Below are 24,399 nucleotides of genomic sequence, written 5' to 3' on the forward strand. Positions count from 1 at the left end.
ATAAAAATTGGCAGAATAAACACATGAAAAAAACAAATCTTGGCCAGGCGCAGTGGCTCACACCTGTAATCCCTGCACTTTGGGAAGCCAAGGTGGGAGGATCACTTGAGCCCAGTAGTTTGGGGCCAGCCTGGGTAATGGCAAGACTCCCATCTCGAATTAATTTAAAATAATAATAATAATAATAATAATAATAAAAGAGTGGTTAATAGGTGGATATGATTCAGTGGTCTTTTCTTTCTTTTGAACATTATTTTTGCATAGTTGTTTGTTTTGGGTTTTGGTTTTGGTTTTTTCTTTTTTTTTTTTTTTTTTTTGAGACAGGCACCTGCCACTATGCCTGGCTAATTTTTGTATATTTTTTTAAAACGGAGTCTTGCTCTGTCGCCCAGGCTGGAGTGCAGTGGCGCCATCTCCGCTCACAGCAAGCTCTGCCTCACGGGTTCATGCCATTCTCCTGCCTCAGCCTCCCGAGTAGCTGGGACTACAGACATCCACCACTATGCCCAGCTAATTTTTTGTACTTTTAGTAGAGACAGGGTTTCACCATGTTAGCCAGGATGGTCTCAATCTCTTGACCTCATGATCCGCTCACCTGACCTCTGTCACCCAGGCTGGAATTCAGTGCTGCCATCTCAGCTCACTGCAACCTCCACCTCCTGGGTTCAAGTGATTCCCATGCCTCAGCCTCCCGAGTAGCTTGGATTACAGGTGTGCGCCACCACGCCCAGCTAATTTTTTTGTGTTTTTGGTAGAGACGGGGTTTCACCATGTTGGTCAGGCTGGTCTCGAACTCCTGACTTCAAATGATCCGACCACCTCAGCCTCCCAAAGTGCTGGGATTATAGGCATGAGCCGCTGCAGCTGGGGCCAGACTTAAAAGAAGCTGGACACAAGATAAAGCATGCTGTAATTCCATTTCTATGATGCTCATAATTAGGCACAACCAATCTATGGCGTTAGATGTGAGATTGGTGACGCTTTCTCCAGGGTGGGGATGGGTATTGGCTGGAAGGGGCATGATGGAAGCTTCTAGGGTATCACAGATGGTGGTTGCAGGGGTACATATGTATGCAAACATACATTGAACTGAATGCTTAGGATCTGAGCACTTTTGGGTATATCAATTAAAACTCAATACTAAAAAATAAAATCCAAGCACACACAGTGGATCAAACTTGAAATAGTCAAGATCAAGGATTTTAATTGAGATCTGGATTCACAGCTGCCAGGGTGCTTGGTAGGCCAAGGCCATGGTGAGACCTGAGAGGCCAGCTTTGCTGGCGACAAGAATAATGTAACTGAAAACAGGACCAGTGCATTTCAGAGCAAATTATGGAGGCTTAACCTGCCAGGCCTCTCAGCTCAGTGCCACAGCCATATAACAGACACGCGTTTGGGCCAGACACTCAGATGGCTAGTGTGACAAACATAATCTATTGTGGCCTGTCAGGGGGATGGAGAACAGGCCTCCGTTCTGTAAGACAATTCCAGGAATCCAGGGTCAGAAAAGAGGTGACCTCGGCTCCTGCAGCATCGCGGAGGCCTTGGGCAGCAGGCCGGGGACGTCCTGCAGTGATGGCCACTGCTGTCCCTGCCAGGAGCAGGCTCAAGGCCCCAGGTTATCACTCAAGCCAGGTCTGACGGGAGGGACTAGGCCCATGTGGTGTAAGCAGGAAGGACCTCCAGTCCTGCGGAATCTCCTTTCGCCCAGAAATAACATCCCTCCTGTCAGCTGAGCTTATCAGAGTGATAGCAGATATTTTCAAAACAACAGCAGCCCTAGCAGCTCCTGGGATTCAACCTGCACCGTCAACGAGGATGGGGTGGCCGTGGAATTGGCAGTGGCTGCCGCCCATACCTCTGCTCTCAGGGCACCCTGGGAAGGATCTCTTCTTCTCCATTTTTTTTTTTTTTTTTTTTGAGATGGAGTTCCCTCTTGTTGCCCGGGCTGGAGTGCAATGGTGCGATCTCGGCTCACCGTAACCTCCGCCTCCTGGGTTCAAGTCATTCTCCTGCCTCAGCCTCCGGAGTTGCTGGGATGACAGGTGCCCGCCACCATACCTGGCTAATGTTTTTTGTATTTTTAGTAGAGATGGGGTTTCACAATGTTGGCTAGGCTGGTCTTGAACTCCTGACCTCAGGTGATCCACCCGCCTCAGCCTCCCAAAGTGCTGGGATGACAGGCCCGAGCCACCACACCCGGCTGGGAAGAATCTCTTCTAGTCAACCGTCCTCTGCTCTATCAGCCCCAAGAGGGCAGGGCCCATGGACACGGGCCTGTGTGCATTTTTGCTCCTCTGTACCCCGAAAGCGGACCCTCAGTAGATATGTGTTGCACAAATGAATGGATTTTTCCATCCCTTTTCATCTCTACAACAACCTTAAGAGACAATTTCTGCTGTTGCCACTTTACAGGAGAGGAAACTGAGGCCAGACAGGCAAAATGATGAGGCAACAATAGTGAGACTCTCTCAAAAAGAAAAAAAAGTGCATGGTTGGGCTAGGCATGGTAGGTCACACCTGTAATCCCAGCACTTTGGGAGGCCAAAGCAGGTGGATCACTTGAGGTCAGGAGTTCGAGACCAGCCTGGCCAACAGGGTGAAACCCTCTCTTCACTAAAAATACAAAAATTAGCCAAGCATGGTGGTGCACACTTGTAATCCCAGCCTCTCTGGAGGCTGAGGCACGAGAATCACTTGAACCCAAGAGGTGGACGTTGCAGTGAGCCAAGATTGCACCACTGTACTCCAGCCTGGGCAACAGAGTGAAACTCTCTCAAAAAAAAGACCAGCCTGGCCAACATGGCAAAACCCCATCTCCACTAAAAATACAAAAATTAGCCAGGCATGGTGGCAGGTGCCTGCATTCCCAGCTACTCAGGAGGCTGAGGCACGAGAATCACTTGAACCCCGGAGGTGGTGGCTGCAGTGAGTTGAGACTGCAACAGAGTGAGGCCCTGTCTCAAAAAAAAACAAAAAAACAAAAAACAAAACCCAGTGTTGACATGTGGTAGCAAAAGCTAGCCTGGCTCTTTGCCTCAGGGAGCTACCAGCCAGGTGGGCTGCAGAGGGTAAGGCAGGGAACTGCACGGGCTAGAGAATTCCAGACAGGAGGCCCCAGTGGGAACCTGGAACCTGCAGGCGGGTGGAAGCCCCTGTCTCAGCTGCCTGTGAAGCATTTGCAGGGTTAGTGTTATTTCTGCTTCTCTCTAACCCGGTGAAGTGTGTCTCATGAGCCCATTTCACAGACGTGGAAGCTGACTTCAGCCAGGGTCAGCCCTCCTGCACAACCCCAGTTTGAACTCAGGTGTGTACAGGTCCCAATTTTTTTTTTTCCTTTGAGGCGGAGTTTCACTCTTGTTGCCCAGGCTGGAGTGAAGTGGCATGATCTCGGCTCACTGCAACCTCCACCTCCCAGGCACAAGCGATTCTCCTACCTCAGTCTCCTGAGTAGCTGGGACTACAAGAGCACGCCATGACGCCTAGCTAATTTTTGTATTTTTAATAGAGACAGACACCATGTTGACCGGCTGGTCTCAAACTCCCAACCTCAGGTGATCCACCCGCCTCGGCCTCGCAAAGTGCTGGGATTACAGGCGTGAGCCACTGAGCCCAGCCCCAAGTCCTAATTTCAAGGTCACCCATTCTCATATTCCCAAACCTTCCCCAGGAACCTCCCCTGAGTGTCTAGACTCTGGGGACACACACAGTGTCTAAAGTCCCGCCCTCAGGGCACTCACCATATAGGGGTGGTTGGAATTGTGAAAAAAGTTTTCAGCAAATAGTGTCGAGGCCTGAGTCCTCCCTTTATACCAAGGTCTTCTTCTTTTTTTTTTTTTTTTTTTTTTTGAGACGGAGTCTTGCTGTGTCACCCAGGCTGGAGTGCAGTGGCCGGATCTCAGCTCACTGCAAGCTCCTCCTCTCGGGTTCACGCCATTCTCCTCTCCTGCCTCAGCCTCCCGAGTAGCTGGGACTACAGGCGCCGCCACTTCGCCCGGCTAGTTTTTTGTATGTTTAGTAGAGACGGGGTTTCACCGTGTTAGCCAGGATGGTCTCGATCTCCTGACCTCATGATCCGCCCGTCTCGGCCTCCCAAAGTGCTGGGATTACAGGCTTGAGCCACCGCGCCCGGCCTATACCAAGGTCTTCTTTAGCAGGGTGGGATTGGGGGCCAAGGAAGACGTGAACCCGTATGCAGCTCATCTGGGACCAGATGTGTGCTTTGGTCATTTGGTCAGAGTGCTGGACCAGGCAGATATTCTCTTTTTTTTTTTTTTTTTTTTTGAGACGGAGTCTCACTATGTGGCCAGGCTGGAGTGCAGTGGCACGATCTTGGCTCACTGCAACTTCCACTTCCCAGGTTCAAGTGATTCTCCTGCCTCAGCCTCCTGAGTAGCTGGGATTACAGGTGCACACCACCATTCCCAGTTAATTGTTGTATTTTTAGTACAGACGGGGTTTCACCATGTTGGCCAGGATGGTCTCGATCTCCTGACCTGGTGATCCACCCGCCTCGGCCTCCCAAAGTGCTGGGATTACAGGCTTGAGCCACCGTGCCTGGCAGGATCGGGCAGATATTCTGTAGGGTCTGGGCCAGGGATGTGTTGGCCCCAGACAAGCTCTGAGCCTGGGCCAGCCCCTACATGTCTGTGAGCCTCAGGTTCCTTCTGTGCTAAACAGGGAAAACCTAAAGGGGACTGCCGTGGGGTCAAGTGGACATCGTGATGTAAACCAGACCTTAGTTCTCATTTTCCTGCCTTTCCTGTTGGGGCTAGGAGCTTAACTGATTGACAGAAACTTTTTTTTTTTTTTTTTAGAGACAGAGTCTCACTTTGTGGCTCAGGCTGGAGAGCAGTGGTGCCATCATAGCTCCTTACAGCCTCCAAATACTGGGCTTGAGCAATCCTCCCACCTCAGCCTCCAAAAATGTTGGGACTACATAAACCCAGCAGGAATTCTTCCGCCATCTCTCGCCAACACAACCCCGCCTTCCTGTTGCCTCAATGCCCTTCCCTGGCTCCCTCAGCTGTGAGTTCGGCCTCCGGCGCTGTCTGGGAGTGAGGTGTGCAGCGTGCTTGATGGAGGGAGCAAGGAGGGCTCACTGAAATCAAGACCCACATTCCCAGCAGTTCGCTGTCTTCAATTCCGCCTCCTCAACAGCATTGCAAGGCCGGGTGCGTGGCTCCTTCTTGATGGAGAAACCAAGGCCCAGGGACCTGGAGGGCTGAGCTTAGGTTCAGTGAAGAGGATCAGGGGTTCAGTTCTCTTATTTATTTATTTATTTATGAGACAGAGTTTTGCTCTTGTCTCCCAGGCTGGAGTGCAATGGCACGATCTCAGTTCACCACAACCTCTACAAGTGATTCTCCTGCCTCAGCCTCCTAAGTAGCTGGGACTACAGGCATGTGCCACCACACCCAGCTAATTTTGTGTTTTTAGTAGACATGAGGTTTCTCCATGTTGGTCAGGCTGGTCTCGACCTCCCAACCTCAGGTGATCTGCCTGCCTCGGCCTCCCAAAGTGCTAGGATTACAGGCGTGAGCCACCGCGCCCGGCTCAGATCTCTTCTGAGGCGGTCTTGCTGCATCCCAGGAGGACCCAGGGCTGAGAGAAGTCTGGGGTTCCTAGCTGCCCACTCGTTACAGGGCACAGTTATTCCCTCCATCCTTCACAGGCCTTACTGGTCACCTTTTAAGGCCAGGCCCATGTAGGTCTCTGGGGTACAGAATAGAGCCTCTCTAGGCAGGTGAAAGCAGCAGACCGGTGACTGGTCAGCCCCGTCAGATGGGCTCTGTGGTACCTGGGCTCCCTTACCTGCACCCCACCTCCCAGGCTCCACTATCCACAACCCCTCACCCACACACCGCTGCCTTCCCCTTCCACCATCCAGCTGATACAGAAGAAACAGCACCAAACACAGAGGCCTCCAGACCTGGACTCAGATCCCCTCTGGAAGCCACTGGCTCCTCCTGGCTTGCAGGGGTCCAACCCCAGGCAGTATGGAGGAAGACAGGGGTCCAACTCCGGGCAATATGGAGGAAGACGGAGAAAGGATTGGCTTCCACATCTCACTGGGCCCTGGGGAAGCCGGCAGGACCCAGCTCCTGGGGAGATCAGCCCCATCTTCTTCAGCTGGGGCTCTGCTGTCTGTGCTGGGTGCTGATTAACACGGGGTGGGGGAGGAGCTCTAGTCCCTCCCAGCTTCAAGCCCCTTGTCCCAACCCTCACCACCAACCTTGGGTCCTGCTGTGGGTGGGGTGAACACACACATACACACACACACACACACAGTCACTCACACGTGTTGGGAATGAAGTTTTTGGTGTCACAAAAAACAAATAAATAAAAAATAACGCAGGAACAAATGATCTCTCAGCAAGGTGAGCTTTACTTTCTGCAGAAAGGGTGCTACTCAATAACTGTCCAGCCACGAGAGCACACTGAACAAAGGAGACAGTTATTTATAACCTAACACGTCTACCCTGCTGCTGAGTCCAGTTTCCACTGGCTGGAATAGGACCTCACATTTTACACTTTACCCAACTGGCTATTAGTTTAAAAAGTTTTAATTGGGTAAGGGAGACAGAACAAAGAAAGAAAAGGAAGTTGCCCAGGAATACTTAAGAAAGCATCTCCAAATAAGGAATGGGATGTTCTATGGGCTGGAGCTTGTCTAGTTGTGTCCAGGCATGCCGGAGCAAGCTACAACGGCTGATTTGGAATATATATATATAGTGGATAGCAGTCTTATAGTGAGAAATTGTGACTTTTTATAATCTTTGAATAAGAACTTTCCCAATTCTCACACACACACACCACACACACACTCCCACACTCACATACAAACACAACACACAAATAACACACTCATTCACACACATAACACACATACATTCACACACACTCTCACACTCACACACACTCTCACACTCCGGGCATGCGGTCCTCTCTGGGCAGCCTCCCCTTCATCCATCACGAACAGGTTTCCTAGGAGCTCTCCTCTGTGCGGGCTGCACGCCGAGCAGGGTCACCTGTGTGGTTTCATCTGATCGTCACAGCCGCCCCCAGAAGCTCGTTCTATTATTAACTCCATTATAAAGAGCAGGAGCGAGCAGAGGTTAAGCACTCGAAGTCCACCTGGCGGGAGGCTCTCCCGGGTACCAGTTGGTACTTTTGTTACTGTCCTTCCCTGACCGGACACCTCCTCAGCTTTATCTAGGTGGACACTTAGGTCCCCAGGACTGGGGAACTGGGGCGTGGGGGGCTTGGCTGCCCAGCAGGAGGGCAAAGGGGTGGAAATGGACCAGAAGGGAATGGGGAGAGAAGGAGGGAATGGAAAGCCAGGCTCCCCAAGGGAAACAAACAGACCACCTGTGGGCGGTTCTTGAAGGAATAACGGGTGAGGAGCGGCCCTCACCTCCCACCAGCTCTGGGGTTGAAGATTATTTTATTTTTATTTTTATTTTTATTTTTTTTGAGACGGAGTCTTCCTCTGCTGCCCAGGTTGGAGTACAATGGTGCAATCTCGGCTCACTGCAACCTCCGCCTCCCAGGTTCAAGCGATTCTCGTGCTTCAGCCTCCAGAGTAGCTGGGATTACCAGCACCCACCACCACGCCTGGCTAATTCTTCGTATTTTTGGTAGAAATGGGGTTTTGTCATGTTAGCCAGGCTGATCTCAAACTCCTGGCCCCAAGTAATCCGCCAGTCTCAGCATCCCACAGTGCTGGGATTACAGGCGTGAGCCAGAGCACGCTGCGCGCTTTCTTATTGTTCTCTGAGCCCCTAGGGACTCCACCCTTTGGCCCCAGACCAGGAGGCCTGCTCTCTGGGCCTCAGCTCCAGGGGCTAGAAAAGGGCCTGACAAAGCTGGAGTCTGAGGCCCAGCTGTCTAGCCCCTCCCTAATCCTTCTGGGTGCTCAGACAAATGGGCAAGGAGGATAAGGAGAGATCCCGAGAGCACCTGGTTCTTTCACCTGGAGAGAAGGCAGCCTTCCCACCTCCATGCTGCAAGCGGGAGAGAAGCGGGGACAGAGACCCTGGGAAGTCAGGACCTGCGGTGGGAAGTGGGGGAGACGGGGGCAAGGCTGCTGGAGGCTGAGGGTGGGGCAGCATGGGGAGGAGCATGGCCAGGTCTATGGAGGTTGGGGCCAGCTGGCCGGCCAGGATGCTGCAGTAGCATGGGGCGCCCCCGAGGGCTCCTGTTGGCCTCAGGGAGCATCAGACTGAAGCGATGGCGAAGTCCTCGTGTGTGCTATTGGCTGGCACTGTGACAGTGGCGAGCCAGCCTCCTGGTGGCAGTGTGAATAAAGCTGATGCGATGAGACACCCGCCCAGTGATGACGACTCAGGTAGGGATTGCTATAGTGATGGCTGCCTGGCCTTGGGCAAGTTACTCACCACCTTCAAGCTTTAGTTCCCATATTTACAAGGCAGGGAGGATGTCACACCCGTTAGAATAACTGCTATCAAACAATAGAAGATAACAGGTATTGTCCAGGATGTGGAGGAATTGGAACTCTGGCACTGTTGGTGGGAATGTGAAATGGGGCAGCCACTGCGGAAAACCCTATGGAGGGTCCTCGGAAAGTTCAATATAGAATTACTACCTGATCCAGCAGTCTCACTCTGGGTATATACCCCAAATAACTGAAAGCAAGGAGCCTGGGCTGGTGGCTCGTGCCTATAATCCCAGCACTTTGGGAGGCCAAGGCAGGCGGATGACTTGAGCCCAGGAGTTGGAGACAGCCTAGGCAACATAGTGAGACCTCATCTCAATTATTAAGAAAAAAAAAAAAAAGAATTGAAAGCAGGGTCTCAGATATATACCTGTGTTCATAGTAGCATTAATCATAATAGCCAAAAGGTAGAAATTGATGAATGGATTTTATTTTATTTTTTGAGGTGGAGCCTCGCTCTATCCCTCAGGCTGGAGTGGTATGATCTCGGCTCACTCAACCTCCGCCTCCCGGGTTCAAGTGATTCTCCTGTCTCAGCCTCCTGAGTAGCTGGGATTACAGGCACCTGCCACCATGCCTGGTTAATTTTTATATTTTTAGTGGAGACGGGATTTCACCATGTTAGCCAGGATGGTCTTGATCTCCTGACCTCATGATCCGCCTTCCTCGGCCTCCCAAAGTGCTGGGATTACAGGCGTGAGCCACCGTGCCAGGCCTCTTTTTTTGATTTAATAAAGTTTTATATTTGCAAATGTACAGTTGGTTGGACCTGTTCATGCATCGTCACCAGCAGCTGTAGCATCTCCACCCTTGGTATTTCTGGTGTAAATTATTTGAGCTCTGTGCTTTGAAACCAGTTTGTTAAGTCTTTTATTAAGGTGCCCTGGCCAGGGAGCCTCAACTCTTCAGTCTCTCAGAGACCACAGCAGGGCTTATAAGTTTATGTTTGGGAACTTCCTTACAGAGTTTGTCATAGGTAGGTTTGTCAAACATGACTCAGTTATTGAGCTTGTCCTGGACTTTGCCTTTGGACCACTTCTTCTTTTTGGCCCTGCCCCCAGATTTGTTCACTGTGTCTTTGTCTTTCTTAGTGACTTTCCGGTGTCTTCCTTCTTCTTGTCATCCTTGGATGGCATTGTGAAGCTCAGAGAGCAGCAGCGAACCCTTCCTTCCTTCCTTCCTTCCTTCCTTCCTCCTTCCCTCCCTGCCTCTCTCCTTTTCTTTCTTTCCTTCCTTCCTTCCTCTTTCTTTCTTTTCTTTTTCTCTTTCTTTCTTTCTTTTCTTTTTCTCTTTCTTTCTTTTCTTTTTCTCTCTCTTTCTCTCTTTCTTTCTTTCTTTCTTTCTTTCTTTCTTTCTCTTTCTTTCTTTCTTTCTTTCTTTCTTTCTTTCTTTCTTTCTTTCTTTCTTTCTTTCTTTCTTCTCTCCTTCCTTCCTTTCCTCCCTCCTTCCCCCTCCCTCCCTCCCTCCCTCTCTCTCTCTCTCTCTCTCTCTTTCTCTCTTTCTCTCTTTCTTTCTCAGACAAGGTCTCCCTGTGTTGCCCAGGCTGCTCTCAAACTCCTGGGCTCAAGCAACCCTCCTGGCTCAGGATCCCAAAATGCTGGGATTACAGGCGTGAACCACTGTGTCCGGCCCAGATTCCACTTAAAAGAAGTACTTAGGAAGTCTAATTCATTAAGACAGAAAATTGAAAGGTAGTTACCAGGGGTTGGGGAAGGAAGGATGGGGAGTTGTGATCAATGGGTAAAGAGTTTTAGTTTTGTAGCCAGGCATGGTGGCTCATGCCTGTAATCCCAGCACTTTGGGAGGCCGAGGCGGGCGGATCACAAGATCAGGAGATCGAGACCATCCTGGCTAACGCGGTGAAACCCTGTCTCTACTAAAAATACAAAAAATTAGCTGGGCATGGCAGTGTGCGCCTGTAGTCCCAGCCACTCGGGAGGCTGAGGCAGGAGGATGGCGTGAACCTGGGAGGTGGAGCTTGCAGTGAGCCAAGATTACGCCACTGCACTCCAGCCTGTGTGACACAGTGAGACTCTGTCTCAAAAAAAACCAAGAGTTTTAGTTTTGTAAGATGATAAAGTCCTGGAGATTGGTCGCACAACAATGTGAATATACTTAAAATCACTGAACTGTACACTTAAAAATGGCTAAGATGGTAAGTTTTATGTTATATGTATTTTACCACTTTTTTTTTTTTTTTTTTTTTGAGACCGAGTCTTACTCTGTCGCTAGGCTGGAGTGCAGTGGCGCGATCTCGGCTCACTACAACCTCTGTCTCCCAGGTTCAAGTGATTCTCCTGCCTCAGCTTCCGGAGTAGCTGGGACTACAGGCATGTGCCACCATGCCTGGCTAATTTTTGTATTTTTAGTAGAGACAGGTTTTCACCACGTTGGCCAGAATGGTCTTGATCTCTTGACCTCATGATCCACCCGCTTCGGCCTCCCAAAGTGCTGGGATTACAGATGTGAGCCACTGCACCTGGCCCTTACCACTATTTTTTTTTAGACCGAGTTTCACTTTTGTTGCCCAGTTGCCCAGGTTGGAGTGCAATGGCGTGATCTCGGCTCACCGCAACCTCTGCCTCCTGGCTTCAAGAGATTCTCCTGCCCCAGTCTCCCAAGTAGCTGGGATTATAGGCACACACCACCACGCCTGGCTAATTTTGTGTTTTTATAGAGATGGGGTTTCTCCATGTTGGTCAGGCTGGTGGAGAACTCCTGACCTCAGGTGATCCGCCTGCCTCAGCCTCCCAAGGTGCTGAGATTACAGGCATGAGCCACTACGTCCAGGCAATTTACCACTGTTTTTTTTTTTTTGGAGATGGAATCTCGCTCTGTCGCCCAGGCTGGAGTGTGGTGGCTGGATCTCGGCTCACTGCAAGTTCTGCCTCCCGGGTTTACGCCATTCTCCTGCTTCAGCCTACCAAGTAGCTGGGATTACAGGCGCCCGCCACCTCGCCCGGCTAGTTTTTTGTATTTTTTTAGTAGAGATGGGGTTTCGCCGTGTTAGCCAGGATGGTCTCGATCTCCTGACCTTGTGATCCGCCTGTCTCGGCCTCCCAAAGTGCTGGGATTACAGGCTTGAGCCACCGTGCCCGGCCTTTACCACTATTTTCTAAAAAATGGTGATAAACACCATTAAGTCAGCAGAGTTCTTGTGGGGATTGATTGAGGGGAGCTGTGGCCAGCTTCTTAGGGTACGGCCAGCCTCATGGGCCTGTGACCTGTACAGACCCGTAGGACCCTGTGCTCAGACAAGCCCTGCAGTTCATTTAATGCTGCTATTGCCATCTTAAAATTCTTTTTTTTTTTTTTTTTAAGACAGAGTCTCGCCCTGTTGCTCAGGCTGGAGTGCAATGGTGTGATCTCGGCTCACTGTAACCTCCGTCTCCCAAGTTCAAACAATTCTCCTGCCTCAGCCTCCCAAGTTGCTGGGATTACAGGTGTGCACCACCATGCCCAGTTCATTTTTGTATTTTTAGTAGAGACGGGGTTTCGCCATGTTGGTCAGGCTGGTCTTGAACTCCTGATCTTAGGTGATCCACCCGCCTCGGACTCCCAAAGTGCTGGGATTACAGGCGTGAGGCACCGTGCCTGGCCTTAAAATTCTTTTTTTTTTCTTTTTTAACTTTTTTTCTCTTACAGACGGGATCTTGTTCTGTTGGCCAGGCTGGAGTGCAGTGGCAAGATCATAGCTCACTGCAGCCTCAATCTTCTAGGCTCAAGTGATCCACCTCAGCCTCCTGAGTAGCTGAGTAGGACTGCAGGCGTACGACCCCATACCTGGCTAATTAAAAAGATTTTTTTCCCCCAGAAATGGGGTCTTGCTATATTGGCCAGGCTGGTCTGGAACTCCTGACCTCAAGCGATCCTCCCGTGTTAGCCTCCCAAAGTACAGGGATTGCAGGGATGAGGCAACATGCCGGAGGGCCACAATGTTTATTGAACACTTTACTATGCCAGGCCCTAAGCATTTCTTCCCTTGGGTGCTGGTGCTGTACAAGCCTTCACTCACCTCCCGGGTTTAAGGTGAGAACACTGTAGCCAGAAGCCTTGGGACTTCTCAAGGCCTCACAACTAGATGGCCGCTGAAGGGTATGAGTTGGCAATTTGGACTCCAGATTAGTGTTGGTTCCACTAGATGGCGCCAAAAGTAAATGATGATGAGCTGAATGTGCTCCGAGCCTGGGAGGCGGTTGTGTGGGAGATTACAGGAGGTGATGTTAGCAAAGCTCCAGTCATCTCTAAGAAAGCACGTCACCACCCCTCCTGAGAGGCAGCAGCATGAATGGTCAGGCGTCCTGGGTTCAAAGCCAGACTCTGTCACTTACAAGTTGCACAAGTTTGCATAACTCTTTAAATTGATGAAATTAAAAATGAATAATTGTATGGAAAATTTGGGGTAACACAGGTCTATAATGAATAATAAACTTTTTTTTTTTTTTGAGACGGAGTCTTGCTCTGTTACCCAGGCTGGAGTGAAGTGGCACGATCTTGGCTCACTTCAACCTCTGCCTCCTTGGTTCAAACGATTCTCTTGCCTCAGCCTTCCCAAATAGTTGGGACTACAGGTGCGCACCATCACACCCAGCTAATTTTTGTATTTTTTAGTAGAGATGGGGTTTCGCCATGTTGGCCAGGCTGGTCTCAAACTCCTGACCTCAGATGATCTGCCCACCTTGGCCTCCCAAAGTGCTGGATTACAGGTGTGAGCCATTACGCCCAGCTGAGAATAAGAAAATTATTTTGGAGGAAGAAGAAGGAATATATTTCACTTAATTGGGGTTCAAAATTAGTATGTTCCCTATTCATAAATGGATTTCTTTTTTTTTTTTTTTTTTTTTGAGACGGAGTCTTGCTCTGTAACCCGGGCTGGACTGCAGTGGCCGGATCTCAGCTCACTGCAAGCTCCGCCTCCCGGGTTTACGCCATTCTCCTGCCTCAGCCTCCTGAGTAGCTGGGACTACAGGCGCCCGCCACCTCGCCCGGCTAGTTTTTTGTATTTTTTTTTAGTAGAGACGGGGTTTCACCGTGTTAGCCAGGATGGTCTCGATCTCCTAACCTCGTGATCCGCCCGTCTCGGCCTCCCAAAGTGCTGGGATTACAGGCTTGAGCCACCGCGCCCGGCCCATAAATGGATTTCAAACGGCCATACGTAAAAACCATTCTCAGCTTTTAAGCTGCACAGAAACAGGTGGTGGGCTGCAATCAGCCAGTAATCTGAGGACATTTTTGTTTGCTTTTTGAGATGAGGTCTCACTCTGTCACCCAGACTGGAGTGCAGTGGCGCAGTCACAGCTCACTGCAGCCTCAACCTTCCAGGCTCAAGCAATTCTCCTACCTCAGTCTCCTGAGTAGCTGGTTTTCCTTAATGCTTTTCGTCTGAACCAGAACTGTTTGAACTCACTCTTTGATGAGTCATTCTAATGGCTTCAGACTAAATACCAGAGAACCCAATTGGTCTCTAAGGAAACCCATTCAGCGGCGTGGGTTTCCTTCTTACATTGTAGGGTAATTCCAGAGTTTTGTTCTGCAAACTTTTTTTTTTTTAATTTGAGATGAAGTCTTGCTTTGTTGCCCAGGCTGCAGTGCAGTGGCGAGATCTCGGCTCACTGAAACCTCTGCCTCCTGGGCTGAAAACTCGCTTCTTTTCTTTTCTTTCTTTCTTTCTTTTTTTTTTTTTGAGATAGAGTTTCGCTCTTGTCGCCCAGGCTGCAGGGCAATGGTGCAATCCTGCCTCCTGGGATCAAGTGGTTCTCCTGCCTCAGCCCCCCGAGCAGCTGGGATTACGGGTGAGCACCACTAGGCCTGGCTAGTTTGTGTATTTTTAGTGGAGACGGGGTTTCACTATGTTTGCCAGGCTGATCTCGAACTCCTGACCTCAGGGGATCCTCCCGCCTTGGCCTCTCAAAGTTCGGGGATTACAGGCATGAGCCACTGCACCCAGCTTCGAAAGCTCACTTCTTTGGAGGTTGTCTCTTTTGATGGGTAGAGAGTATTTGTTCTCATTTGTATTGGGATTTCCCCATTTATCTGTTCTCATCACATGGTCCAGGAATTGCTCACTGTTCTGTCTACTGGGGTGCCTCTTCTAGCTTTCCAGCTATGTCACAGATTTATAGCAGATGGTCACTTAGGCAGAAAACCACATCTGGAAACAAATCTGTTCTGGATTAAGACTATTTCTGTAGTTTAACTGTCTTGGCCAGGGGTGGCTCCTGTAATCCCAGCACTTTGGGAGGCCAAGGCTGGTGGATCACTGAAGGTCAGGAGTTTGAGACCACCCTGGCCAACATGGTGAATCCCTGTCCCTACCAAAAATAGAAATAAAAAACTAGCTGGGCCTGGTGGCTAGCACCTGTAATCCCAGCTACTCGCGCCTGACCTTTGCCCATTTTTGTATTGCTTTTTTTCTCATTGATTTGTGCAAACTCTGTATGTTGTGCATATTAATGCTTTGTTATACACCATGCATGTATTTTCTTTTCTTTTTTTTTTCTTTTTTTGAAATGGAGTCTTGCTCTGTTGCCCAGGCTGGAGTGCAGTGGCACAATCTCGGCTCACTGCAAGCTCCGCCTGCCGGGTTCACCACGCCATTCTCCCGCCTCAGCCTCCCGAGTAGCTGGGACTACAAGTGCCCGCCACCATGCCCAGCTAATTTTGTTTTTGTATTTTTAGTACAGGGGGGTTTCACTGTATTAGCCAGGATGGTCTTTTTTTTTTTTTTTTTTTTTTTTTTGAGACGGAGTCTCGCTGTGTCACCCAGGCTGGAGTGCAGTGGCGCGATCTCGGCTCACTGCAAGCTCCGCCTCCCGGGTTCACGCCATTCTCCTGCCTCAGCCTCCAAGTAGCTGGGACTACAGGCGCCCGCCACCACGCCCGGCTAGTTTTTTGTATTTTTAGTAGAGACGGGGTTTCACCATGTTAGCCAGGATGGTCTCGATCTCCTGACCTCGTGATCCACCCGCCTCGGCCTCCCAAAGTGCTGGGATTACAGGCTTGAGCCACCGCGCCCGGCCTAGCCAGGATGGTCTTGATCTCCTGACTTTGTGATCCGCCCACCTCGGCCTCCCAAAGCGCTGGGATTACAGGCATGAGCCACTGCGCCCGGCCCCATGTATTTTCAGTTTATTGTATATCTGGTTTCATAAGTTTTTTTTTCCAGCTTATGTGGATGAGTCTTCCTAGGCATGACCGGAAACCAAGCCTATATATAGGAAAATGGTTAAGATTAAAACTAAAAACATATTAAGGAATTTGGACTTTATGGTAATGATTTTATCTTGATGGCAAGATTTTATCTTGAAGATTTTTTTAACTAGGTTTACACAATTAGATTAGCATTGTGAGTCAGGCCTTCGGTTTCCTCTTTTCTCTCAGAACTACTAGCTTCCAGTTAATTTTCACGTTGGTCACAAATTTTCCTAGAACTGTATTCACTATTCTTTGGAATGGCCTGTATGCCGCATGGGGGCAGAAGGAAGTGGTAAAACCTGTTAAACACCCTTCTAGGTGCTATTCACAAGGGATTTAAATGTTTTCAGCACCCCTGAGACATGATCATTATTTCCAATTCACAATAAGGAAACTGTATTTATTTATTTAATTAATTAATTAATTTTTTTTTTTTTTTTTTTTTTGAGACGGAGTCTTGCTCTGTCGCCCAGGCTGGAGTGCAGTGGCCGGATCTCAGCTTACTGCAAGCTCTGCCTCCCAGGTTCACGCCATTCTCCTGCCTCAGCCTCCCGAGTAGCTAGAACTACAGGCACCCGCCACCTCGCCCGGCTAGTTTTTTGTATTTTTTAGTAGAGACAGGGTTTCACCGTGTTAGCCAGGATGGTCTCGATCTCCTGACCTTGTGATCCACCCGTCTTAGCCTCCCAAAGTGCTGGGATTACAAGGAACCTGTATTTAATATGGTGGGTTTGGCTGGACAAGGTGGCTCACGCCTATAATCCCAGTACTTTAGGAGGCTGAGGCGGGTGCATCACCTGAGGTCGGGAGTTCGAGACGAGCCTGACCAACATGAAGAAACCCCATTTCTACTTAAAAAAAAAAAAAAAAAAAAAAAAAAACCTGGGTGTGGTGGCAGGCGCTGTAATCCCAGCTACACGGGAGGCTGAGGCAGAAGAATCACTTCAACCTGGCAGGCGGACGTTGTAGTGAGCTGAGATGGCACCATTGCACTCCAACCTGGGCAACAAGAGCAGAACTCCCTCTCAAAAAAACACAAAAATACAGTGGGTTTGCTGACACTCAGACAGCTATAATGTATCAGAGCAGAGCAGGGATGTAAAGCCTGTTGTTTCTCTTCTTTCCCACTGCCTGTCAAGTTTCAAGTGCACTTTTTTTTTCCCCCCAGACGGAGTTTCGCTCTTATTGCCCAGGCTGGAGTGCAGTGGCATGATCTTGGCTCACTGCAGCCTCCCAGTCCCTGGTTCAAGCGATTCTCCTGCCTCAATCTTCCAAGTAGCTGGTATTACAGGCATGCACCACCACACCCAGCTAATTGTGTATTTTTAGTAGAGACGGGGTTTCACCATGTTGGTCAGGCTTCTCTCCAACTCCTGACCTCAGGTCATCCACCCACGACAGCCTCCCAAAGTGCTGGGATTACAGGCTTAAGCCACCGCACCCTGCCCTCCAGTGCTCTTTTATGGCCGAGAGCTGTCAGGGATACATGCTTTTATTATGAATCAATTAAACAAGTATTTGAGCAACTACCATGTGCTATGTCAACTACATTCCTTTTATTTATTTATTTTTTTAAATAGTCATCCCAACAACTCTTCAATGTAGGTGTTATCTCCAATTTACAGACAAGGAAACTGAGGTTCAGAAAAATGAAGTGATCTGCCTAAGCCACATAGCTAGTCGTTTTTTGGAGAGGGGATTCAGATTCAGGTCCAGTTTCAGTTTTAAGGTCCTCACTGGGCCAGGTTGCCTCTTCCTAATGGAAGGGGTTTACAATATGTTTTGAGGAACCCTTAGGAAACAAGGTGTTCTTCAGTGGGCCATGTGTTGATGACTCCATGCTGGGTCCAGCATATCACGTTATCCTTACGACCACCCTAGGAGGCGCCTGCTACCAACATCACCATTTCTTCAGAGAAGGAAGCCGAGGTAGAGGGGGTAGGAGAGGCTAAACAGCGGATTAAGACTGAACCTAGGATTCGGACCTAATCATCATACCCCTCTATCTTCCTTTTTAGACTTAATCCCGTGCTCCAGACCCTTCTCAATCTCCTTTCTGGGCCCCGAAGGTGTCGAAGTTGGATGGCCTGGCATTTCCTAGGATTTAAACCCGGAGCATAGCGGGCGCCCAGGACAAGAAGCTCAGAGGAGCCCCAGGCAAGTCTGACTCCGGAAGTAGTCGCAGCGCCGGCGGTCGCGTCTTGGGTTGCCAGGGCGCCGCCCTGGAAGTAGAGTGCGGCGCGGGGCGGGGCGGGGCGGGGCGGGCCGGTGCGCCTGGCAGCTGGCTGCGTCCTCCTGCGAGCGCTGGAGAGGGGCTGGAGGCGGGGCGGGGGCGCGGCTCCAGGCATCCCTGCAGGGCGCTCTTCCGAGTCCCTCAGCGCTCTAACCCCACAGGTGAGGTCCTGTCGCCCAGGCCGCCGCCTCCCGGGCACCGAGGGTGTGGCTGCGCGCGGGCGGGCTAGTGCGCATGGGTGAGAGAGTGTGGGCGCCTATGTCTACGCGGCTGCGAAAATGCGGTTCAGATACTGCTCGCCGGTCCTGGAAGCCCGCGCTAACCACCATGCCTTTATCCCTCCGCTGAGTTCCTATGACTTACCTCATGCTGTCTGGTTGTTGTTATTGCATCATTATGTTTATTATTTGTTATCCCAGACTTTCATTGTTCCTACACGTTTCCCATACATTTGGAATCTGTGTTGTTTCTGTTGGCATCTTTTGCAGGGCGCAGTGTACCTGTGGAGAGAACTCAGGGTAGGAGACAGGAGCCTTGTGTCTTATCGCTAGGTAACTGGAACAAGACATTTCCCCTCTCTGATTCCCCATCAGCTAAGAGGGCAGGGAGAGGTAGTCATCCTCTCCATAGAGTAGCTGGGGCATTATAGGGGATTAATTCTGGAAGTGAAAGTATCTTATCATTCGTTAGCCTTTTTGGCGTTTGCAAAGCAGGTTCTTTGCTTAGGAAGCATTTGATGAGCACATTATGGTGCCGGGTTGTGGCGGTACAAAAAGATGGGCCCTACTCTGCCCTCAAATTACAAACACTGGTAAGCAGTCACTGTGGAACATGGTACTGTCACCCAGTGCGGTCGTGGAGATGGACAGTGACAATACCGTTGTGAATGAATGCACTGTTCAACGTGAGGTCATCATTGGCATTGTTATTACTTTATTACTTTATTTATTTATTTATTTATTTTTAAACGGAGTCTCGCTTTGTTTCCGGGGCTGGAGTGCAGTGGCGCGATGTTGGCTCATTGCGACCTCCGCCTCTCGGGTTCAAGCGATTCTCCTGCCTCAGCCTGCCGTGTAGCTGCGATTACAGGCGCGCGCCACCATGCCCAGCTAATTTTTTTTTTTTTTTTTTTTTTTTTTTGAGACGGAGTCTCGCTCTGTCGCCCAGGCTGGAGTGCAGTGGCGCAATCTCGGCTCACTGCAAGCTCCGCCTCCCGGGTTCACGCCATTCTCCTGCCTCAGCCTCCCGAGTAGCTGGGACTACAGGCGCCCGCCACTGCGCCCGGCTAATTTTTTCTATTTTTAGTAGAGACGGGGTTTCACCGTGTTAGCCAGGATGGTCTCGATCTCCTGACCTTGTGATCCGCCCGCCTCGGCCTCCCAAAGTGCTGGGATTACAGGCGTGAGCCACCGCGCCCGGCCAAGCTAATTTTTTAAATTTTAGTAGAGATGGGGTTTCGCCATGTTGGCCAGGCTGGTCTCGAGCTCCTGACCTCAGGTGATCTGCCCACCTAGGCCTCTCAAAGTGCTGGGATCACAAGCGTGAACCACCATTCCTGGCCATATTCTTGCGTGTTTTTTTTTTTTTTTTTTTGTTTTTTGTTTTTTTTTTAGGTGGAGTCTCACTCTGTTGCCCAGGCTGGAGTGTGGTGGCGCAATGCCGACTCACTGCAACTACCACCTCCCAGGTTCAAGTGATTCTCCTGCATCAGCCTCCCGAGTACCTGGGATCGTAGATGTGCGCCACCACGCGCAACTAATTTTGTATTTTTAGTAGAGACAGAGTTTCACCATGTTAGCCAGGCTGGTCTTGAACTTCTGACCTCAGGTGATCCACCTGCCTTGGCCTCCCAAAGAATCTGTATTTCTAACAAGCTCCAGGTGCTGCTGACCCATGGGCCATGCTTTGAGTAGCACTGGACTAAATGATTGCTTACAACCCAAGTACCATGGAGAAAATAAAGTGACAGTGTGGTAGAATGAGAAGGATTGAGATTGAGTGGTTGGGGAAAGCCACTCTGAGCAGTTGACTTTTGAGAAGGGGCCAGATCTGGAGGAAGAGCAAAGGCTTGAGACAAAATGCAGCTTGTGGGGTGTCGGGAGCTGAAAGAAGGTCAGGGGCTACAGAGGGTTGGTGAGAGACAGGGACTAAGAGGTGATGGTCCATATCTGCAGGGCTGGCCTTGTAGGCCATGGAGGACCACTAGCTTCGTTTTTAGTGCAATAGGAAGCTACTGTGGGGTGGTGAGCAGGGTGACATGGTTAGTGTTGTGTGTGTCACACATTGGTCCACTGCTCGGTGGGAAATGGGTTGTAGTGGAGGGAGGAGAGTAACAGGGGACAGAGTGGGGCCTGCTGCAGTTGCCCAGGAGAGAGGGGACACTGTGGGAGTTGAGGATGGATTTGGAATCTTCTGGAGTGAAGCTGACCTGATTTGCTGCTGGATCAAATAAACCATCCCTTCCTTCCCAGGCCGCAGTTGAACTGTGATGTGTTGTTGAAGCCCTGTGCTGCAGGCAGGCCTTACAGCTTGTTGAATGTGTGTCTCCTGCACTCCCCGCCCCTGTCTGGGCTCTCAGTTTAATGTCTCTCTGTGGCAGGCCTGGCACTGAGTGGCTGTCAGGGCTGTGTGGATGGATGAGAAGTTAAACCATCAATGGCCCTGACACCCAGGGTGTTCGTGGGAAACCTTCTCTTTAAGCTCATGGCGATACTACCCCGTTGCCCCAGGAACGAGACCCAGGGTGTCTTCTGAAAATAACCAGCAGCTCTCTGGTTTCAGGATGGCTTTCTGTGGTGGGCACATCTCAGGTGGTGACAGCCGCAACACCAGTTCTGAGCTGCATTCAACATAAAACGTCAATATGTCACTCTCTGTTTTTCCTGGTTAGGTTTTTATGATACTCAGTTTAGAAAGTGGCATAACATTCAGATGCATCAATTCACGTGAACCAGGAGAGATACAACATGTTACTTGGTACCCTTAACCCTACTTCCGTTTTTCTGTGTTAGGAGGAAGCAACAATAAAACAATCTGATATTAGGTATTTATTTACTTTTCTAAGGAAAAGGGCTTAATATTGCTTAGGATTGAGAAGGAATCACCCATTTTTCTGCACTGTGGGGCATGGCCCGGTGGATCACTTGTCTACACACGATTTTGGAGCCCCACACCAGGCCTGGCTGGCTACCAGACATGAGAACAGACGCGAGTCAGCCCACTCCTGAGCCAGCCCACTCTGCTGCCCCGCAGGAGGCTGCTATCTGATGTGGGAGGCATATGTGAAACAGCAGTTGCCATCTGGTGTGGGAGGGAAGCATGTAGGCTGTCCACAGGCTGCACTCTCTCCTCTTCTTTTTATTCTCTGGCCCCCATTTTCCTCATCTGTAAAATGGGGAGAATTCCTGCTCTATGAGTCTGTTCTCATGCTGCTAATAAAGACATACCCAAAACTGGGTAATTTATAAAAGGAAGAGGTTTAATTGACTCACAGTCACAATCATGGCGGAAGGTGAAGGAAGAGCAAAACATCATACGTGGTGGCAGGCAAGAGAGCTTGTGCAGGGGAACTCGCGTTTATGAAACCATCAAATCTCACGAGATTTATTCACTACCACGAAAACAGTACGTGGGGAACCACTCCCATGATTCGTTTATCTCCACCTTGCCCTGCCCTGGACTAGTGGTAATTATTACAATTCAAGGTGAGATTGGGATACAGTCAAACCATATCATCTGCCTTTGGGCATCACATGAGATGATAATATGAATATACACAGTGGAGAAGAATACTCATAAACTACCCCACCCAGTGCCTGACACATGCTAGTGTTTAATAAGTGATAGCTTTTGCCAGGCGCAGTAGCTCACACCTGTAATCCCAGCATTTTGGGAGGCCGAGGCAGGTGGATCATGAGGTCAGGAGATCGAGGCCATCCTGGCTGACATGGTGAAACCTTATCTCTATTAAAAAAACAAAAAAGTAGCTGGGCGTGGTGGCATGCGCCTGTAGTCCCAGCTACTCAGGAGACTGAGGCAAGAGAATCACTTGAACCCAGGAGGCGGAGGTTGCAGTGAGCCGAGATCATGCCACTGCACTCCAGCTTGGGCGACAGAGCGAGATGCTGACTCAAAAAAAAAAAAAAAAGTGGTAGATTTTGTTCTTAGTGATGATATAAATATGTCATTCCTTACTCTGCAGGCATGGTTGAGCTCCAGTGCCCAGCCAGGGTCTTGGCTGGAATTACTCCAACCTAACCACCTGATGATAAGAGATTGGAAGCTTATGGTTGAAACCTAGAAAAAGCAGGTGGGGAGCCTGCAAAGAAAGAAAGAAAAAGATGTCGGCTGGGCACGGTGGCTCTGAGCCGCCTGTAATCCCAACACTTTGGCAGACTGAGGCGGGTGGATCACCTGAGGTTCGGAGTTCAGGACTAGCCTGGACAACATGGTGAAGCCCTGCCTCTACTAAAAATACAAAATTAGCTGGGCATTGTGGCGGGCGCCTGTAATCCCAGCTACTCAGAGGGCTGAGGCAGGAGAATCGCTTGAACCCTGGGAGGTGGAGGTTGCAGTGAGCCAAGATTGCGCCACTGCTTTCTAGCCTGGACAGCAGAGCTAGACTCCATCTCAAAAAAGAAAAAAAAAAAAGATGTTTTAGACAGGAGCTCTGTTTCTATCTTACTTGGCGTCCCTTTTGACGAAAATAAAGATTTAGTTTATTTTAATGCCATGATATTGTTAGGTAAATGGCTAGTAGAAAGTATGATACAAAGTAGCAATTTGGTAAACATTAGTAAATAACTAATATCAAGGAAATTAACCAAACTGCTTTGAGAGTCTCAACTCGTTAAATCTCAGTTGGCTCAGTTGATCTGTCAAGACACTTGTAGCTGACACATATCCTTTTTTCATTTTTTTTTTTCTTGGTTAATTATATCAAGAGTTTTGCTCAGGGAAGGTGATCATATCCCCAACTCAGGAATAAATCCTAATTAGCCTAAGCCAGTTTGATATGCTCATTCCCTTGCCATTGGGTTTTTGTTGTTGTTGTTTTTGAGATGGAGTTTGCTCTTGTTGCCCAGGCTGGAGTGCAATGGTGCAATCTTGGCTCACTGTTGACTCCACCTCCTGGGTTCAAGCAATTCTTCTACCTCAGCCCCCTGAGTAGCTGGCATTATAGGCATGCGCTACCACGCCCAGCTAATTTTGTATTTTTAGCAGAGACGGGGTTTCTGTTGGTCTGGCTGACCTCGAACTCCTGACCTCAGGTGATCCACCCGTCTTGGCCTCTCAAAGTGATGGGATTACAGGCATGAGCCACCATGCCCCACGCCCCGTCTGGCCATTATTTTTTTTTCTAAAAGATTTTCTCACATAAAAAGAAACGCTGAAAGAGAAACAGGCTTTTCTTCTCCTGGAAATGTAGCTGTCTTAACTGGGCTTGACTGAGGACAGAGCCAATTTTCTGAGGATGGCAAAATGTAAAATGGGAAGAACTCGAGCTATTGGTGATGATATCAAGCCCAGAAATTACCAGCTCTGGAGCCTTGTTAGATATTATTAATGTAACGTAATCAATTATCTGTGTTATTTAAAAAAAAAAAAAAAAATGGAAGGGGCCTGGGTGCAGTGGCTCACACCTGTAATCCCAGCACTTTGGGAGGCAGAGGGGGGATGGATCACTTGTGGTCAGGAGTTCGAGACCAGCCTGGCCAGCATGATGAAACCCTGCCTCTACTAAAAATATAAAAACTAGCCGTGCGTAGGGACATGCACCTGTAATCCCAACCACTCGGGAGGCTGAGGCAAGAGAATTGCTTGAACCCAGGAGGTGGAGGTTGCAGTGAGCCAAGATGGCACCGTTGCACTCCAGCCTGGGTGACAGAGCGAGAGTCTTACTCAAAAAAAAAAAAAAAAAAAAAAAAAATTGGCCGGGTGTGGTGGCTCACGCCTATAATTCCAGCACTTTGGGAGGCTGAAGCGGGTGGATCATGAGGTCAGGAGTTCAAGACCAACCTGGCCAACATAGTGAAACCACATCTCTACTAAAAATACAAAAATTAGCCAGACATGGTGGCAGCTGCTTGTAGTGCCAGCTACTTGGGAGGCTGAGGCAGAGAATGCTTGAACCCGGGAGGCGGAGGTTGTGGTGCGCTGAGATTGCGCCACTGCACTCCAGCCTGGGCGACAGAACGAGACTCTGTCTCAAATAAAAAGATTAAAAAATTAGAATAAAAATAAAAAATGGAAGGGGTGTGTGGGGAGCTTCAGGGCAACGCTCTTTCTGCTGCATGTACTTGTTTCAGACAAGTTAGGACTTCCCCGTAAGTTTGTGGGAGGCACAGCTTAACCCATAACACATCTCTATGGGAGCGACTGTCAAAAGCAAAGACTCAGGTTCAAGGGACTCACCTGGAGGGTTTTCCCGCTCCCTCCCTATGCACTGAATATTTACTGTGGGCCTTGACTGTGCCTGGGCTTGTGCTAGAGATGTTCGAGTCAGGTAGGA

General features: G+C 49.6%; 1 protein-coding gene and 1 pseudogene across 2 annotated transcripts in view; one reads left to right on the forward strand and one right to left on the reverse strand.

The window, feature by feature from the left end:
- Positions 1–9,082: 9,082 nt before the first annotated feature.
- On the reverse strand, positions 9,083–9,769 carry LOC140709193 (small ribosomal subunit protein eS25 pseudogene; annotated as a pseudogene).
- An 8,169-nt stretch (positions 9,770–17,938) lies between these two features.
- The window catches only part of TTLL1 (TTL family tubulin polyglutamylase complex subunit L1), a 42,293-nt gene continuing 35,832 nt past the window's right edge, over positions 17,939–24,399 (forward strand). The window contains exon 1 of one of the 2 annotated variants that reach the window (XM_007976000.3): positions 17,939–18,049. The gene's annotated coding sequence lies outside the window, so the exon portion shown is untranslated. The remainder of the gene's footprint in view (positions 18,050–24,399) is intronic. The other variant, XM_073006639.1, reaches the window with a different exon arrangement.

The sequence above is a fragment of the Chlorocebus sabaeus genome, chromosome 19 (assembly GCF_047675955.1).
Source record: "Chlorocebus sabaeus isolate Y175 chromosome 19, mChlSab1.0.hap1, whole genome shotgun sequence".
Taxonomy (NCBI): Eukaryota; Metazoa; Chordata; class Mammalia; order Primates; family Cercopithecidae; genus Chlorocebus; species Chlorocebus sabaeus.